Below are 21059 nucleotides of genomic sequence, written 5' to 3' on the forward strand. Positions count from 1 at the left end.
ACTGGAAAGGTTTCTTTGCTTGCATGCTTTCGAAAGCGCATGTATTTTGGCGCTAACTGGTTCTTCAAAATTGGCTTTTGAGGAGAGGAAATGACACAGTAACTGTCCCGCCTATCTCAGCGGGCACCCGAATTGCACCGTAAGGGAAGAGATGAAGGAGGGAGTTAAAGAAGAAAGGAACAAATAGGTGCCGTTGTGGAGGGCTCCAGAATAATTTCGACCAACTAGGGATCTTCAAAGTGCAGTGATATTGCACAGCGCATGGGTGCCTTTTGCGTTTCGCCTCCATAGAAGCGCAGGCGCTGCGGTTGAGTGCCAACCCGGGTACTCCGGCTCAGCAGATGAGCACCTTAACCACTGAGCCATCGCATGATGTAGCCAAATTTTGTCGAGCCACTGCGATGAGGGTAATCGCGTTTTCGAAGTTCTAAAAACTGATACGGATATTAGTAACCTACCTCTAACTGCAACTAGGCGCCTAACTAATAGTTAAAAGTTAATATCAGAATTAGTAAACCAGCTTCCTCCCGGTTTACTGCCTGTTAACTACTGGGTAACTACCGGTTACCTACAGTTGGCGGGCACTGGTATACTATGCCGCAAAATCCATATTTTAAAAGCGAAAGCTTTTCCTGCTTTCGTCGGAGCGATTTCGCCGTCACCTCACGTTTGATCTTGAACGTCCTTGCTGCGCCCCTGCCATAGCAACCCAGCAAGTGACTTCGCCGCGCCGCCAAGCCTAGTCTTCGTCGTCTCTGTGCAGGGGCTCCACAGCCGTGCAGCGGCTGCTGCCTGACCACGTTATCTAGCCGAGTATCAGCTGGATAAAAAAATATTAGCTGTTGCTCAACTACTGCTGAACCTTGTTAGAGAGCGAGAGCTGTGATGTATCGTGCAAGGAGACGCGGCTTAGCGTGTGTAGCGTTGAGTGCGTTCCGCACACTGGATGAGCAGTGCGCCCAACCTGCCACCCTGGCAGATGGCATTTGAATTAATGGCTGATCGCGAGTGGTTGGTCAGGCTGCGGCCTATTGCTGCAGTGCCGCGTGTCTGCCACAACGTTGTCAGCGCTAATGCATGCAGCCCACATCTTTCTCTCAACACCATCACGTACCTCAAAGCGCTATTGAGGCGCCCACTTACACAGGTGGCCAGTTATATGCGCCCTTCCTTTCCATAAAATCACCAAGAAAGTTGTCAACGCCAACACCAATGAACACAATGAACGCCGACGACTTTCGCTTTGTTAGCTGAGCTAATCCGAGAAAGCTTAATTTTGATGATGACTTAGTCTTCTCTGTAACACCTGGTATGTGTTACTGCTGTTATCTGTATAAGAGAGCCCAGAAAAATTCAAACCTTTTTCTTTTGCATTTGTTTATTGATGTTTGAAAAAATGTTGTTAGCTTGCATATAAATAAGCTGCGAGGAATATAAACTTAAGAGGTGTCTTGATCACGTTTTCTTTAGGTTTTTAGGTTTTCATTGACTAAAATGTGTTAGAGAAATTGGTAAAATTGCACAGTAGGAGGCCCCAAAGCGCGGCAGTCAGGGAGACTTCCTATAACAAAATGTCTGCGCAATTGGTATACCGCCAGTTTTCACTCGGACTCACAAAAGGGACGACGAAAGGCCCGAGTGGACTACCTGCGCCGCACACACCGACAGGCACGAAATGCTGTATACGTCGACGCAGCCATGTACCCCAATTCCACGAACGCGGTGGCGGTAGTTTTGGACACCAACTTCAAGGAAATCGCCAGCGCCTCTCTACGCAACTGCTCTCCCACAGTAGCAGAAACGGCCGCTATCGGTCTCGCCATCCAGCACGGCGATACCACGCGAAACGGAATACAAATGGTTACAGACTCCCAGTCGGCGTGTCGGCACTTCCTCACTGGCAGACTTCCACACTCCATCGCTCCCATTCTGACTACCCCACATGTTAAAAATTCCACATGCAAGCACCAAATCACTTGGGCTCCTGGGCACGAGGGGCTCGAGGGAAACGAGGCCGTGGACAGTCTAGCTCGAGATACACAAACCGAGCGACTAACCTCCCCGACGTCACCCCTCTTCCCTCTATGTACGGCGAACGCCTCCTCCTTCTCCGAACGCAAAGGCAAGTCTATCCCCCACCACACTCGAAGCTAACGGCGGCAGAGGCGAGGGGCTGGCACAACTACAGACGAACACCTTCCCAAACCTACACAAATACCATATCATGTTTCCCGATAGATACGACGGAATCTGCCCCTGGTGTGGCGGAATTCCAACAACATATCATGTAACATGGGGCTGCTCCGGTAGCAAGCCCCCCGAACTAGACAAACATCAATCCGAGGAACAGTGGGAGTCTGCCCTGCTCAGCTCCGATTTGGTGAGCAGCGTAGCCTGATATCCCAAGCAAGAGCAACTGCGGTGGACATTGGGGTCCTGAAATAAGGACTCCACCCAAAATCTGTTTTTTTCCCGCCTCTTTATCCTACCTTTCTATGAATAAATGTTTTCTACTACTACTACTACTACCGCCAGTTTTGAACACTCGACTTCCAAACTTAGTGATGATGCCAGAGACAAAGCATTTTTCATAAATATATTTTTTCGCGCTAAGCGGGCAGCCTGAGTCCAGTAAGGTAGATAACGCGGTCAAGATTTTGAGCAAACCCTTCAATCCCCAGTAACATAAGTCCTCTAAGGCACTCATTTCGTTACAAATGGATATGTTAACATTTGCATAAATTACCATTCAAGTTCATTGGCTCTTCATTTCGTAGTGACATATCTTTCCTTTGTCTTTTCTTTGGTTCACTTGTGCTTCGTTTTGTCGTTCCTCGGCGTGTGTGAGTTTTCTTGCGCTAAATGTTTCACCATGCCATCTTTTTTTTACAGAGCAAGGGATACCTTATAAAATGGAAAGGATATTCCAAGTGGCATTGCTCCGTTGAACCAAGAAAAAATCTAAACGGCGCCTGTCTCCGGGAATTTAAGCACCCAAGCAAGCCAACGCCACAACGACTAGAAGCTGCTGCTGAGGAATTAATTTACGCTGTGCAAAAGAAACTTTCCAACAGCCGTCGATCCAGCGGGCTTGTCAAGGTGAACATAGACCTGGACATCTTTAGATGGGTTTTCAGTAGGAAAGGAAGGCCGCTCGAAAGGGGTTGGATTGTTTGCAATGAGTCAAACTTTTCAAAGCTGAATCTTCCCTTTGGGTGGCATACTCGAGAAACGAAACTTGGCAGTGTAGTGGCAATTGAGTTCCCAGTGCGTGTGAAGGCTGCTGTGACACGACAGAAAGCTTGCAAGCTCTTTCCAAACGGCTATCCTGTGGAAAGTCTGCAAATGTTCCTTGTGTCGAAGGTTGTTGCATGCAGAACCTAACCCACAGAAATAGTGAGCCTTCCGCCTTTCACATATATGTTGCCAGCAAACGTTTTGGAACTTTGTTTTTTTTTTCGATATAGTATTGATTCTTGCATTTCAATTTGTGTTGTTTAGAATTTCTTAAAAATGATTTCGGGAGCTTTGCGCTTAGAGATTTCTGAATGTGCAATTTCATTTACATTGACAAATAAGACAGTTCTGAAAATATTTAGCAACAAAACGGTTTTGGAGAAATCTTATTTTGAGACAATAACATCTTTTATTCCACTTGGCATGTCCATCCCAGAGAGTTTAAAGGTTGCAATAGAGACAAGATTTAGAAGCCTCTGCTCCTCGGTAGATGCTCAGTACAGAAAAATTAATGGCCGAGCAAAAGAGGGGTTCCTTAAAAAAGAGCGCCATGTAAAAATTCCCTTCGATAAGGAAAGTTTTGTTCAAAATTTAAATAACAGTATCAAGGACATCATTATTCAAGCTTTCCAAGAAGAAGTGAAGCGAATGGAGGGTGTATCAGAACGGTCTCTTTCTGAACTGCGTAAGTCCATTCAGGATTTTGAGGCAAAATGCCTTCAGCTGCAAAAAGAAAACAAAAGCCTGTCACCACAGGCAAAAAACTGCCGCTTTCTCAACAACTGCGGAAAAAGGGTCGGGGAAGGTTCGAAAAGCACCGATAGAAGAAAGCTGCATTCTGTAGGCAGCGTGATAGTTCAAGGGCTAGAAGAAATTTTGGAAAGCTATGGCTTGGACTTATGCCAGTTGGTTGTAGAAGACCTTTGAGGGCTACTGCACAAAATTACTTTTTCTGACATTGACGGAATCTCCGTGGAGCGAGGAATCAAAAAAGAATACCGCAGTAATGGTAAAACTGACTATCAGGATCTTTCTTCCCCCTAGAAGAAAAGCGTCCGTGCAATCACCGCGCTCTTAGACAACCACTTTGTAAGCAATGTTTTTTGGGAAAAAATGTCTTCAGCTGTCCCTAATTTACCCTCGCTCCGTGTCATCAATTCATACAGGCGAAAACTAGACGAAAGCACTGCTGTGTTTAAAACCCTAAGAGAAGCAGCTGGCGCTCAGGTGTCTTTTGTGCACGAACTTGAAACTGCCGTTGCGGAGTACGCAGTGAATAGAGGTATGACAGGAGAACAGCTCTGGTCGCAGCCAATTTTGGTCAACATAGAAGGAGATGGCTGTGTAGTCAGCACACGAACAAGCTGGACAACTCTATCTTTTCTCCTGATTGACAGCAGCCGGAGGCTGCAGAGCCATACCTTACATCGCCTGCTTGCAGTCGTCGAAGTCTCTGAAAACTATTTTCAGATTAGAGAAAGTTTGAAGGATTTGCTAGACGAAGTTAACAGTGTTGTGAAAAGGGGCAGTGTCAGCTTGGAAGGACAGGAAGTTCCCGTCATAGTCTGCCTGGGCTCAGATCTAAAATTCTTGCTCATGGTTCAAGGATTGCAGTCAGCGTCTTCTAGGCACCCATGTCCTTTCTGTCGTATTAATTTAAAGGAACGAAGCAGAGCTGGGGCAAACACAGAGGAGTGTAATAAGCCGCCTCTTCTGCGCACTCTAAAAAACATGAGGGAGGACGGCATTGTTGAAGAATTCGGAATGAAAATCGTTCCCCTATTCAACATTGAACCTGCATTTGTGGTTCCAGACATTTTACACATGCGCATTAGAGTGGTTAATCGCCTGGTTGATGGATTGATTGTCGAAGCAATGGATAAAGACAACCGCGATAAAGTTACGAACACAAACACCAAGAGCACTCACGTGGAAGCAATTGTGCAGGCAATTAATAGCTGTGGTGTAAAATTTGAACTGTGGCAGGACGAAAGAAAAGGAAAAAATTTCACCTGTATTCAAGGAGACTCCTGCGAGCGCCTGCTCGAAATGCTGCCAGAGAGGCTCACTGGAAAACTCAGCCCGGAAACAGAAAAAAAAAATCATCTCACTTTGGAAAAAGCTTAGTCGCATTTTTGATCATTTTGAACATAACACGACCGGCGAAAGCATCGAGCAAGAAATAGCCAAATTCCATAAAACGTACTTAGAACTTGGAGAACGAGGGCATAAGGGTTACGGGGCTGAAAGAATGACGCCATATATGCATATTCTTGTCTGTCATGCCTCAATTAAGCATAAAGAATTCAAGTGTTTGGGGTGGTTTTCGAGCGAAGGCATTGAGAAAAAGAATGATATTCTGAAGCATTTGCATCATGCAAGATCCAATAAATATAATGCGGCCGCCGATGCGCTGATGCTGGCAAAACGCTTTGAGAATAGCGCGCACGTAACAACAAGTCGAGCGTACAAAAAACACGATCGTTCATACTGGGTTGAGGGTATGATTGAAGAGAGTCGCACAAATAGGGCTCGAAGCGCTCCTGAAATGGAGCGCGAGGATACACCTCCCGCTTGCATCGAGGATATGGACGTGGTTGAACTGCGGACCGAATTGAAAGCTGCTGGCATTTCAACGAAAGTAAAATCATTTCCCAAACTGCGTGAAATGCTTCGCAAAGAAAGAGAAAAACGATGTTTTCAGCAGTCGACTTGACTTCTATTAGCAAAAATTGCCTGCAATTAGCAATTGCCTGCTCGCGATGTTCCACAATTCTGTATGCCTCAGTTTTTATCATTTCTTACTTTTTTAATGAAATATCAAAAATTTTTGTCGTGCAGTATGTGCACACTTGCAGCTTGAACGGTTTACTATGTCTCTTCACTCAATGCTAAAAATCGCATTCTCGCTGGTACGACTAAACGAGAGTGAAATGCTTTGTTTGTGCTTGTGGCGACTTATATGTGCAGTAAATGTTCTTCGTTCTTCGCCATATTTGTGAAAATCTTCCTTGATGTGCAATATTTACACGCTGTATCTGTATTCATCTATGATATGTTTATATTTTTTGTATCGCGCCACGCTGTGTTGTTTTGTGTTTTTTGGGTTTCATCAAGATTAGGCCAATTGTGTTTTATAATTACTGCAGTGCACGCTTGAAATGCCTTCGCAGTGCACCTCTGGTTGCCTATGTTCCCTGCGAAACGGCGCGGCTCATGTGGCTGACCTCATTGTAGCGCGAATGTTGCACCTCTCCTTTCCTCACAACCAGCCTAGTGATGTGTGGCGGTTGCAAGTGTTACACGTCTATGTAGAAAGTGTAAAGTTTTGCCATACTTAATATTTACTACCGACACTTTCTCAAGCTGGTTCTGTGCATAAGTGCATTGTGTATTTCTAGCAAACTGTCGAAATGTATCGTTTAGACTTTTTCTGCGCCATGATGTGATGCGATAATAAATGTATTCTGTCATGTCAAGTAAACTGCCGCTTTGATTTTTTGTACGAGTTTTTGTAGCGATTATTACGGCAGCATTTCGAGCCTTCAACGTGGCGGCGCCGTGCTGGTGGCGGCACCGCCACCCTGTGGCTGCGTTGACACCCTGTAGATGCGCCGCCACCCTGTCACGTGGTTGGTCACGTGGTGCGGCTGATCACGTTGTTGGTCACGTGTTTGGTCACGTGACCAAGTTCCACTCGGGCAGCTGTAGCTATCGCGTCACTCCAGGTTTAACCAAAGCTAAACCACCGTTATTTTTTTTGCAACTTGCACAAAAGGACAGGAACAAAGAATTGAGCAAAACACTCAACAGGTTAGGAAATTCGGTAGGCTGAAGAAGTTAAACTGAATGTACGCATTGCTACATTTAATTTTCGCTATTTTCAACTTCACTCCTGAACCTAATATGGCCTCCTTTTGGAGATTCTCATTTGCGATGGCATGTTCTATCTGCGGCCGCCTCAGCATTCACAGTTGACGGCGAGGGGACCGAATTCCCGGGGGTATTCAGCGTCGGTCGTAATCAAGTCACGTCACCATGCTGGTGAGTAACGTCATGTAGATCCGGGCGTCAGGGTACGTTAGTAAATTTCAGCTTTAACATAAGTGATGTGTCTCCACTTGGATCCCAATTTAGATCAGTTACAAAAAACAACAGAAGGAACGAAGAGGACCGGGTGGGACGCATTGCTGCCATTATATGATCTCTAATCGTCTTTGAAACATTTGTCAGGCAGTGCTTTCAAATACGTGAAAAGGTATGTTTGGCGCATCACAGCTCCAGCTGCCACTGAGCGAGTTCTTACAACGTGAAAAAGCAATGCTTGCTTTCCGATCCCTCATAGTTATGTCACACCCAAAAATAATTGTGGAATCTCCTTCATCACGCTTTTCCATAAGCCGTATAATATTTCCATGCGTTTTGGTTTATGGTTTATCGTCCCAAAGCGACTCAGGCTATGAGGAACGCCGTAGTGAAAGACTCCGGAAATTTCGACCAGCTGAGGTTCTTTAACATGCACTGAAATCGAACAGTACACGGACCACTAGCATTTCGCCTACATCAAAATCCAAGCGCTCCATAACGATCGCAAAGTACAACATTGATGACTTGACTACACAACTCCTCATTGCGGCAGCACTATGCGCAGTACTTTTGAACAAAGAAAAGAAATCGCGCTGAAATTAAGAAATTTGGGGAACACTTAGCTCCGCCTTGTTGGTATGATGCTATATCATTAACAGGTCTTTTCTGCGGCTTGGTGTCCTCTGCATATTTTGTATTCGAAATTTCAGGCTATTTCGCATGGTCTCATGACGTAACATTTAGCCCGGCGAGCAATGAGCACTCGACCGTATAACCAGCCAACAGCCACCCGCTAGTGCACCTCCCATCTCGGACATGTGACGGCGCTTGGTCATTTCACCAGGTATCGTAATCTAGTATCTTAACCGCGCTCAGCCACAGCGTTTAATGCCGGGATGCATGAGGCGTTTTTACGGCGTGAGGCCGGCGATTTTCACCCGATGGTGAGCGCCGCCACCAATGTGGACCTACCAGATTATTTTCGCACGTCCTCCGACGACGGTTGATGAGGCGGCGGCTGACGCGAGCGAATAGGTGCGCAGAAAACCCGCTCTTTTCCGATATGACTGCTTGCGCACGTCGCCGTCGACGAGGCCGCCATGGCCGACGAGCACGTGGCGACTTGGGGGGCGGGCATGGAAATGTGACTGTCTTGAAGATAAACGATTCACCAAGCATAGCATGTCTTTTTTTTATGGGGACATGAATTACTGTCGTATGAAAATGGGCGCGCGCGTTTCCTCAAGGCCGGTGGAAGAAAACCACGCGCGGAAAAAGCCTGTGTTGTCTCGAGCGTGTGGTTCTCGATATCTGGACATGCTCATGCGGAGTAATGTGATGAAAAAAAAAATCCGAGGGATCTGGTTGCATGTTACATTCTCGAATTTCCTGTTTACATTATCCCTACGTCATAAGACAGGCCGGTGATCAGCCATGGAACTTAAAAGCTTCACATCCTGAGCCGGCCCTCGCCCTCCTAACCAAGCCAAACTTGCGACAAGCCAAGTGGGAGCTCCGCGTTTTTGCGCCACTGCATGCAATGGACTCTACCGTGGCGTGCGCGCGCACACCCACACACTCAGCCCAACACACACACACACACATGTAGAAAAAGGCAGTGAACTAGGGCGCCAGAAAGTCACGTGCATGCAGGTACAATTCCTATACAAGCGCATCCCGGAAATGGTTACACATTTAAAGGGTATTATTCAATAATTTGTACACTGAGCAACCAGTCACCATACTTGTGTATAAATGCTGGAAACACATGTTGTGTGCAAGCAGCCTAGGTAAAATGATCAGCGCCGTTCGTAAGTAGAAGGCAGCATATTTTCATTTTTGGGAAAGCATAGCAGCTCATAAGGAGGAAAATCAGGCGTTGTCCTCTCCAGAGGTTTGGAAAAACCACGTGACCTAATCAGAAAAAGAAAAATTAAGTTTCGTAAATAAAATACTTTCCGAAGTGGGTTCCGCACCCACGAAGGGAACCCGCCGCATTGGCTCAGTGGATAGGGCGCGATGTCAGTGCACGCTAAACATCCCCAGGTGGTCTAAATTATTCCAGAACCCTCCACTACGGCACCTTATTCTTCTTTTTTTTTTAACTCCCTCCATTTTCCCTTCACGGCGCGGTTCAGGTGTCAGCCGATAATAATAATAATAAAAAGCAGATACTGCGCCATTTCCTTTCTCAAAAAACCAATTTTCAATTTTTACTTTCAAGGTTAGTTTCTAAAATTGGTTTTGAGGAAAGGAAATGGCGCAGTAACTGTCTCACGTATATCGGTGGACGCTCGAACCGCGCCGTGAGAGGACTGACCTCTGGCCCACTTGAAGGTCAAAACCGTAAGCACCGCGAAATCGTTACGAGGTAGCATAGTGAAGCTTTCGCATCAAAAGTGAAGGAAATAATGTTGCCGGCCGTGGCAATTGCTATCTAATATCTTAACCACCCGAGCTGCAGCCGGCGGAGGAGAAAGGGAAATGATATCGAGGAGAAATATAAAGGGGAGCGATAGCAAGGAAGCACAGGATCGAGTATTCGGGTGTGGCTCAATCCCCGGTCCGCTTTCGAAGGGGGATGCCATTCACATACTTGGCTTAATATCTCATATGGGCCCTTGAGGCTTGGGTGCTACGCATATTTTTGAAAGTATGGCTGAGTGCTTGGCGTAACGCACTCTGGCACAGGTCAGCCCGGTATTGCACTGCCTCCGGGATTGGCCCGTAGCCTACGGGCTATTGCGCGCGCTTTTATTCTGTCTCTTTACTCCCATCTTTCACCTCCTACTATCAGCACGCAGGCAGCTGGGCGTGGCTCCGCATTGAGCCAGTAAGCAAGCCCGTGCTTTTACTTTCGTCCTTCTGTCGACAACTCAACTCAACTCGAAAAAAGGAAGCACAGGGGCTCGAGCTGGGTTTGGGTATCGTCGCCTTCATCAACTTCCATTCGGGCGGCGTGAACTGATCAGCTTGGCTGGCCATTGCATTAGAGCAGCACGCTATCGCCGCAGCCGAACACCACGCTGCAAGCTTTCTCCTTCACAGCTCGTCAGTAGACTTAATTGTTGGCCGTATTTTTTTTCCCCGTTGCGAAAAAACTTGACAATTATGGTGAGTCAGGTTATAACTGCAACCTCTTTCGAAAAAATAAAAACACAGACGTGTAAACAAATGCGCAACACAAGGTTCTTACTGATGCTTATACGGCCGCTAGTTCTGTTCTGTCACCAGTCATCAGATTCTCTGTGCAGCAAAACACCATTTACCATGAAGACACAGACCGTCCCACGGGAGAAGTTGGGTGCAGCGCTAAAAAAATTCTATTCCACGCATTATGCTCTGGACTCACTGAGTGATAGCAGGGCCTTGGCACAATTCTGGAACGTCTAGCCATATCTTGTGTGATGTGCATATTTTGCCGTGCTACTGCATATCAACCGTGTGCTAACGGGATGGTGGAACGCCTTCACCGCCAATTGAAAGCCGCCCTTGCTGCCCGCCTCAATTACGCCTCCTGGGTCGACTCCTCGCCCCTTGTGCTGCTTGGTCTAAGGGCCGTCATCTGAGAAGACTTACAGTGCTCAGCTGCAGAGCTCGTGTATGGTAGTGCTTTGCGTCTTCCAGGCGACTTCTTTAAATCCCAGCAGCTTCCAGCCCAGCCCCAAGAATTCCTCCAACGCCTGCTGGACTGCGTTAAAGACCTCCAGCCTACTCTCCCCCGTCCGTCCCGCCACCATACCATTTTCGTACACCCCGACCTGGCCACTTCAACCCACGTTTTTGTGCGCCGCGACGCTGTCCGAGCTCCACTCACACCGGCTTACGACGGACCTTTCCGCGTTCTCCGCCGCACCCCAAAAACCGCCACCATCCTCCAAAACGGCCGCGATGAGATCGTCAGTCTAGACCGCCTTAAACCGGCTTACATGGAGACCGCCCTGGAACGACTCCCAGCGCCGCCTGACCTAGTGCTCGAGTGCCATCGCCGGCCTTCCGTCCGTTTCGACTTCCAGTCTAGGCGGGGGGCCCTGTAGCACCCTCTCTTGGGCAGCGCCGACAACCCGGCTAGCGCGCGCCACCTTGCGAAGAGAATAAAGACGGCACCTGGTCATGGCTCGTGCACACATCTGTTCTGGTGTCGGCTCGTAGCAGTGGTCTCGTTTCCTTCGCTCCTGAGGCGTTAAGCCTACATGCTAATGAAGTTTCGGAAATTGCACGATGTTACGAGGTTCACGTATCCTTTGTGGCATTCAGTACTTGTATAAATATTGAAATCACTAACAATAATTGTGTTCTGAGTGTATAGTAAGCGTTTCGAAAATTCCTTTAAGTTTATCAAGAAAGGACGAAAGGCGTGAATTTGGTGGACAACAAATTACTCCAACAGTGAATGACCGGGGCAGTTTTATGAACAGTGTTTCTATGTCTGTATTACTGAGGGTGACTGGTTCCAAAAACGAGAAAGGCAGACTATTTTTGAAGAAAAAGACAACACCACCACAACGGTTGTTTTTTTACTCTCTCGGATGAGATAACATAACATACCCGGGAAGCATAACGTTCTTATCTTTTAGCAGCCTGGTTTCTGTAAGCGCTACAATATCAAAAGATTGGGGATATCTCTTCAAAGAAGCCACTACAACGTTCAGGTTCTTCCTTACACTGCGGATATCAGAGTAAAATATTGACGTATTTTGGTCTCTGCTTAAAAGGTCATCATGTTCTATGGCCAAAGACATTGTAAGAGCAAACAGGTAAAAAAACACAAGAGAATTGGTAATTATACAATTTTTTCCATGTCATCTTCACATGTTATGTGCATTACTTTCGAGTTTCCAGTTTTTCTCATCAAGATTTGGCCTTCAGACACCCAAGCGAACTTCCAGTCTCTGTCACGCTTTACTCCAATGGCTTTGCCGAGCAAAACGTTTTTTTCCGGACAATAATGTTCCTTGACAAAAATGGGATCGTACCCTGGGAAGCCAAGCACGGAAGTATTTAGCCTGTTCTTTTTCGCAGCTTGCAAGATTCTGTCACGTGGGGACCTTGACTTAAACATCACAATTACATTGGAAGGTACCTTCGACTTGGCCGGAACACGGTGTATCACATGAATTTCCTCAGGAGAAACCTGAACCTGTAGGTAGAGATACCTGTAGCATCATGCTACCGAGGTTCTTATCAGTTTCAGGGATTCCTTTCAATTCGATGTTATTCCTTCTGCTGTATTACTTCAGTTCAACCAACTGTGTCCTTAGCTCCTTCACTTCGTTCGTCAGCTTCTAGTTTACTTGCTGAATTTCCAGAATATTCTTCTTTACTTCTGTGAGTTCAAGCCTCATCGTTTTAACTTCTGTACTGAAGTCCTGAAAGGCAGTGTTCATGAAACGCATTGATTCCTTCACTGCTGCTATTTCAGTCTGTACAGCACCACTAGATGAGTTCAGCTTGTTTACAGTGACCTTGATTTCAGTCATGACCTCCATAAATTTAGAAGTCATTTCCATTAGAAGCTTAGTAACTTCTTTTATGCTTTAGGGAGCCTCGGCTGCGAGTGTCTTGGCGAAGTTGTCAAGTCGCGTAGCCTCGCCGTCCCCCATTTTAACAAGTTTTCGACAAACGCGTCACAATCAACATGAGGTACCAGAGGAGTGCAGCAACCTCAAAATGCAATGAAATAAACTTTCACACAAATGTGTGTGTGCCCACCAGCATGAGTACAGCAATACGGTTAGCAGTCGCACAGAAGGCTGCCAGCACTGCTCTGATGAGTCCGTTGTTGTCGCTTGCTCCTTTTAACGGGTTGCTGGAGGGGCGTCGTAAACCTTCCGCGCAGGCGCGAAATTCCTGGTTGATTGCTTCATAGATCACCCCACAGCCACGTTCCGGAATGCAGCGTTGGTGCTGCGTTGGGCAAGATACTCCTGCGCCGGTCAACGGAACCGTGTCGAAAAGCCTGCATGAGTACAGCAGTACGGTTAGCAGTCGCACAGACGGCTGCCAGCACTGCTCTGATGAGTCCGTTGTCGCTGGTTCCTTTTATCGGGTTGTTGGAGGGGCGTCGTAAGCTTCCGCGCCGGAGCGAAATTCCTGGTTGATTGCTTGCACAGATCACTCCGCAGCCACGTTCCGGAATGCAGCGTTTGTACTGCGTTGGGCAAGATGGCCCTGAGCCGGTCGACGGAACCGTGTCGAAAAGCCTTAATGAGTACAGCAATACGGTTAGCAGTCGCACAGACGGCTGCCAGCACTGCTTTGATGTGTCCGTGGTTGTCGTTGGCTCCTTTTATCGGGTTGCTGGAGGGGCGTCGTAAGATTTCCGCGAAGACGCGAAATTCCTGGTTGATTGCTTGCACAGATCACTCCGCAGCCACGTTCCGGAATGCAGCGTTGGTATTGCGTTGGCCAAGATGGCCCTGAGCCGGTCGACGGAACCGTGTCGAAAAGCCTGCATGAGTACAGCAATACGGTTAGCAGTCGCACGGACGGCTGCCAGCACTGCTTTGATGTGTCCGTGGTTGTCGCTGTCTCCTTTTATCGGGTTGCTGGAGGGGCGTCGTAAGATTTCCGCGCAGGCGCGAAATTCCTGGTTGATTACTTGCACAGATCACTCCGCAGCCACGTTCCGGAATGAAGCGTTGGTGCTGCTTTGGGCAAGATGGTTCTGAGCCGGTCGACGGAACCGTGTCGAAAAGCCTTAATGAGTACAGCAATACGGTTAGCAGTCGCACGGACGGCTGCCAGCACTGCTTTGATGTGTCCGTGGTTGTCGTTGGCTCCTTTTATCGGGTTGCTGGAGGGGCGTCGTAAGATTTCCGCGCAGACGCGAAATTCCTGGTTGATTGCTTGCACAGATCACTCCGCAGTCACGTTCCGGAATGAAGCGTTGGTGCTGCTTTGGGTAAGATGGTCCTGCGCCGGTCGATGGAACCGTGTGGAAGTGCCTGCATGAGTACAGCAATACTGTTAGGAGTCGCACAGATGGCTGCCATCACTGCTGTGATGAGCAGGACCTTGAAATTTTGAGTCGTTTATAACAAAAGCATATTTTCTGTTTTATATTGCCCTCCAAGTGGAAACCTGGCAAAGGTTTTTACATATATGGAAAACGACTTATCCTAGATAAATGAAAACAGTCATAAACTCGTCTTGGGCGGCGATATAAATATTAACAGTTTGAACGAAACACAGCTACGTACTGATTTCACTCGACTATTAGAAGCCAATGCATGTTTTAACACACTTACTACTTCAACTCGCATTAGCAACGACTGTGACAGTTTGCTTGATGTTTTCATTACAAACATTGAATCTCTGACCGTTATCTCAAGAGTAATCAGCGCCGATATTCAGAATCAGAATCAGAACGTTTATTCACGCAGAAATTGATACACAAAATGCTGTGTAGTCATCTGGATCCTTACCGCTATGGCTAGTGATGGATCCATTACAAACATTGTCAGAGTTAAACAATCACTATATGGAGCATTGCTATGAGCAACAACACGTGTTTAGCTTGGTGCATCAGATTGCTTGTTAAGGTAGTGGCGTTTTAGTTTAGAAACAAAGTTGGACGTGTATTTCATGTAACACGGCACGGTATTCCATATTTTACCCTCGATAAAAGAAATTGAGCGCCGCCCGTATATGTTGTGAGCTATGGGTAAATTAAAATTATTGTGCTGTGCCTGCCTAGTGTCACGTTTGGGAGAGATGAAAATGGAAGAAGGATGTGGAGAGTTCGTGCTAATTATCTCGCGGACTAAAATGGCCGTTTTGTACTCACGTACATTGGTGAAGGGCATTATGTTTAATTCATCAAAAAGAGGTTTGGGTGGTATTGCTCTCGGTGCATATGATATTATTCTGACAGCCCTTTTCTGGAGAGTGCTAACTTTTGCTAAGTAAGATGCGAAGGTGAAACCCCAGGATTCAATGCAGTATAATAAATGGTTATGGAAAACGCTGAAATATATCATTCGTAGTGTGTTCTTGTCAAAATGTTTTTGTGCTTTAATTAGTGCATAGCACCCAGAGGTTAACATTTTGCATAAGTTTTCTATATGAGGTGCCCAGTGTAGATTCTCATCAAGAGTTACTCCTAAATATTTGTAGCATTGAACCCGTTCAATTGGTAATCCATCGAGATGCAGACTACATTCTACGGGGGTAGATTTACGACGGGAGGTGAAAGCAATGAACTTTGTTTTTTTAACATTTAGCGCTAGTTTGTTAGTGCTAAACCAATTTGCTGCTTTTTGGAGGCTATCATTTGCAAGTGATTCAGCCTTTTCTGCCGACTGATGAGGTATTAGTAGAGCTGTGTCATCTGCGTACATGACTGCTTGTCCATGCTCAATGAAACGAGGAAAATCATTTATAAAGAGGGAAAAAAGCAGGGGGCCAAGTACTGACCCTTGCGGAACTCCTGTCCTAACTTCCCCCATTGAAGATCTTTGATCTGAGATTTGCACGAATTGCATGCGGTTAGTTAGGTAGCTACGGAAAAAATTGCTGGCTGGTCCTCGAAATCCATAACTTTCAAGTTTCTGTAACAAAATGTCATGTTTAACAGTGTCGAATGCTTTTCTAATGTCAAGGAATATGCCTATAATAATCTCGTTTGAATTTAAAGCCCGGTTAATTATTTCTGTTGCTGAGTGTACTGCTGTGCCTGTAGAATGACCTCTGCGGAAACCATGCTGTTCTCTGGCTAAGATGCCATATTTTTCAACAAAATCCTGTATTCTCTTAGCTATTAGTTTTCGAAGAGCGTATTAATGCAACTCAGCATGGTGATTGGGCGGTAATTTCTTCTCTTGGAATCATATGTCTCGAGTAAAGAGCCGAAGCTGTGTCCCTCATTGACTATTCAAGATATTAATCATGCTATACTTGAGTTCGGCACAAAAATATCAAAAAGATATTGGCTCGAGGTGTACAATCAGTCTTACCTAGATGCCGCCTACGAGTCATTTCTCTGCCTTTTCAAAAAGGCTTACTCGGAATGTTTTCACCCCAAAACACTGAAGCCTAAAAAAGCTAGAAAAGCTTGGATAACCAATGCACTTCTGAAACTAATCAAACAAAATTATGCTCTATTCAAGCATTTTTGGACACAAGAGACACGTGCCATCTATACGAACTTAAGAAATTTCGAAATAAATTAACTCCTTTTCTCAGACAAGCCCAGAAAGATTACTTTCATAGGTTGTTAAATCCTGAACCTATAAAGAGAACGGATTTCACGTGGCGAAACCTTAGCACAGTGCTTAACATTGGACGTCAGCATTCAGAGGGCGCACGAGAGTTGATGCTTAATGGGGAACTTTCATCAGGAGCGAATTTAGCAAACCGTTTTAGCAATTATTTTTTGCCCATTGTGAACAGTTCCACGCTCCGCCGAGTACCTCAATTCCAAAAATCGTGATAGTGCTTTTCTACATCCCACTAGCGCCGAAGATATTTATCTCACGTTCTCCGCTCTGCGAAACAGTAAAAGCTGCGATATTGATGACCTGCAAATACGCCCACTAAAACACTCTTTAGTTCTGATATGCCCACTTCTTGAGCATGTGTGTATTTTGTGCTTTGAAACGGTATATTTCCCAAGCGCATGCAGCTCGCAAAGGTTAAAGTGCTGTTCAAAGCCGGTGACAAAAACAACCGGTCTAACTGCAGACCAATATCCACTTTGCCTGTACTTTCAAAATGCCTATAAAATTTAAAAACACATAGAATGACCGCTTTCTGCGAAAAACACAACAATATTACTGTTCGCCTGTTCGGGTTCCGAAAGAATCGCGCGCGCGACAGACTTAGCTCCACTAACACAAAATGAACTAATACCACAAGCATTTGAGCAAAATTTAGTGACGCTAGGCGTTTTCATCAATTTTGCAATGCGTTTGACACAATTATTCACACAACTTTGCTAACAAAAATTGAAATTTACGGCTTCAGGTGCCCATTCCTTGACTTAATCAAAAGCTATCTGCCGTTCAGGTGTCAGAGGATTTCAATAAATAAGGGCATTTCAGATAACTTAGCCATTCATTTTGGTGTACCTCAAGGAAGCATTCCTGGACCTTTGTTATTTAGTATTTACGTTAACGACACAATAAATGTTGACACCACTGCGGAATTCATCATATACGCTGATGAAATTAGTTTTTTACTTCTGGTTGTGCAAGGGAGCTTTTGGCTCTTGCGAACGCTGTTTAAGGTAACTTAATCGATGGAGCTCATTGAATTCACTGTATATAAATAAAAACAAGACAATCGCTGCACGTTTTCAAACTAAAAACAAAAATGTTTTTTGTTTGGGTTCCTGGATTATCAAATTTATACCATCTATTAAATGCCTCGGGGTCGTATTTCAAGAAAACGTACTTTGGAATCATTATACAGACTCAGTTCCTAACAAAATTGCTCGTGTTGTGGGAATAAAAACGAAACTTCGATGTTTTTCTTCCGGTGAGCTTGAAAAAAACTGCTTTATAACCGTCTCTTCTTGTCCCATCTGAATTACTGTCATTTGGTCTAGGGAAACACCACAATGCTGAGAATAACAGCGCTGAGACGAGGGATAAAGAAAGAAGACAACAGGACCGGCGCTCATACGCAGTCTCTTTTCAGCTTCCTTAACTTACAACCGGTCAGCTCCATATATCGTCGCATTTCACTCAAGCGTTTCACTAATACGAAAAAAGAGAACACGATATTTTTCGAGCATTTCTCTCTATTGACAATGAATTCTAACATTTACATCACACATCACAGAGAAACATGTTACGTTCCTAAAGCGCGAACTAACTACGGTCAACAAATGTTATGTCAAAGACTGCCATCTTTGTTAAACTGTCTAGAAACAGAATACACACCTATCTCTCCTTTTAAGGGGCTCATTGTGGATTCCTTTTTTTTTGCTTTGCTGTGGTATACGCTGACGTCACGAATGCTTAATCAATTTTTTCATTGCTTGTAAATAACTTATTATTTATTGATACGAATTTCAAGGATGGATTATTTGTATCATTTTATAATATACGCTTTCTCTATTTTAATTCCTTGCAGCATTGCATCATTGTCTATTTTACTTGTATGTATTTCTGTTATAGAATGTTCACTAATGCTTTTTTTCATTTATTCATTAATGCATCTTTTTGTTCACTCTATTGTGTATAGTGCCAATTCTCTAGGGGGTACAGACCCCGTGAAGCCGAATTAATTTGGCTTTTTGTCTGTACTCCCGTCATCTGCACATGTACTGCACATGCAAATAAACTTGATTTGAATTGCATTAGATTGGAAACCGTGCAGGTGTTCATGTCGTGTTCTCAGCGCCAAAGAAACTGTCTAGCATGTGCAAGAAGGTCTTCATCATCATCATCATCATCGTCATCATCAGCCATCTTACACCCACTGCAGGGCAAAAGATTCTCCCATGAGTCTCCAATTAACCCTGTCCTTTGCCAGCTGCATCCACCCTTTGCCTGCAAACTTCTTAATTTCATCCGCCCACCTAACCTTCTGCCGCCCCCTGCTACGCTTACTTTCTCATGAAATCCACTCCGTTACCCATAAGGACCAGCGGTTATCTTGCCTTCGCATTACATGCCCTGCCCAAGTCCATTTTTTCCTCTTGATTTCGACTAGGATGTCATTAAGTCGCGTTTTGTTCTCTCACCCACTCTGCCCGCTTCCGGCCTCTTAACGTCACACCTATCATTTTTCTTTCCATGGCTCGCGGCGTTGTCCTTAACTTAAGCTGCACTCTTTTCGTTAGCCTCCATGTTTCCGCCCCGTAGGTTAGTACCGGTAAGATACAGCGGTTGTACACTTTTCTCTTGAGAGAAATTGGTAAACTGCCACTCATGATCTGAGAGAACCTGCCATGTGAGCTCCACCGCATTCTTATCTTTCTAGTTATCTCCCTCTCATGATCGGGATCTGCTGTCGCTAACTGCCCTAAGTAGACGTATTCCTATACAACTTCCAGGCTCTCGCTGTCAATTGTGAACTGCTGTTCCCTTGCTAGACTTGAACATTACTCTGGTTTTCCCCATGTTAATTTTTAGGTCCATCGTTCTGCTCCACCTGTCTAACTCATTGATCAAGAATTGCAGTTCACATCCTGAGTGACTCAGCAGGGCAATGTCATGAGCGAAGCGCAGATTATTTAGGTATTCTCCATTTACTCTTATGCCCAACTGTTCCCAATTCATGCCTCGGAATACCTCCTGTAAACAGGCGGTGAATAGCATTGGCGAGATCGTGACTCCTTGCCTGACGACCTTCCTTATTAGAATGTTATTGCTGACTTTATGGAGGACTATAGTAGCTGTGCAGTTAATATATATACATATATATATCTTCCAGTATTTTGACATAGGGCTGTTCTAACCCCTGATTACGGAATGCCTGTATGACTGCTGAGGTTTCCACTGAGTCGAATGCTTTCTCGTAATCAATTATTCCATATATAGAGGTTGGTTATGTTCTGCGCATTTCTCTATCACCTGATTGATATTATGAATATGATCTATTGTGAAATATCCTTTACGAAAGCATGCCTGATCATTTGGTTCATTAAAATCTAAGGTTGCCTTGACTCTATTAGCGGTTACCTTAGCAAATACTTTGTAGGTAACGGATAGTAAGCTGATCGGTCTGTAAATTTTCAAGTCCTTGGCGTCTTCCTTCTTATGAATTAAGATAATGTTTGCATTCTTCCAAGCTTCTGGTACAGTCGAAGTCATAAGGCATTGCGTATACAGGGTGGCTAGTTTTTGTAGCACGATGTCCCCTTCATCTTTCAACAGATCTGCTGTTACCTGATCCTCCCCAGCAGCTTTTCCATTTTCCTTTGCTCCTAAGGCTTTCTTTACTTCATCATTCGTCACTGGCGGGATGACTCATTCCTGTGCACTGCTGTCTTTCTCATTAACGCTCTGATTACATTGGCTACTGTACAGGTCTGTGTAGAACTCTTTGGCTACGTCAACTATCTTATCCATATTGCTAATGACATTGCCCTGCTTGTCCCTTAACGCATACATCTGGTTTTTAACTATGCCTAGTTTCCTCTTCACCGCTTTTAGGCTACCTCCGTTCTGTAGAGCATGCTCGATTCCTTCCATTTTAAACTTCCGTATGTCGGCTACCTTGAGCTTATTTATTAACTTCGAAAACTCTGTCAGTTTTATTCTGTCGGTAGGGTTTGACGCTCTCATGTTTTGGCGCTTTTTAACCAGATCTTTCGTCACCTCAAATAGCAAGAAGGTAAATGGCAGAGATTTTGAACCGCGAGGGTGTCCAGTTAGGCACGGTGAAAGTTTTGTTACCTGTCAAGAAGTGGTCGTCTCTTCTATGCCCATGTCCGGTGGGAAGAGGTACGTTGGACAGACAGGCCGCTGCCCCAACAAAAGAATAAAAGAGCATCATGACAATGTCGCACGTGTGGCCACTTCAGGCCCCGTAGCCAAACACTGTAGGAACTGCATACAGAAAAAAACAGAAGAAAGTGATAATGAAGCCTGTAAACCGCTCTACAGAGAAATTCAGCGCGATAGGAATACATTGTGACGGTCTGAAAAGAGAAATAATGGAGGCACATATGATTGCAAGATTGCAGGATGATTGTATAAGCGCGCTTTCATTGGCACTGTCAAAAAGAAATGAAGTATCTTGATTGCGAGATTTGACACGTGCCACACTTCAGCCGGAACTAT

The sequence above is a fragment of the Amblyomma americanum genome, chromosome 5, assembly GCF_052857255.1.
Source record: "Amblyomma americanum isolate KBUSLIRL-KWMA chromosome 5, ASM5285725v1, whole genome shotgun sequence".
Lineage (NCBI taxonomy): Eukaryota > Metazoa > Arthropoda > Arachnida > Ixodida > Ixodidae > Amblyomma > Amblyomma americanum.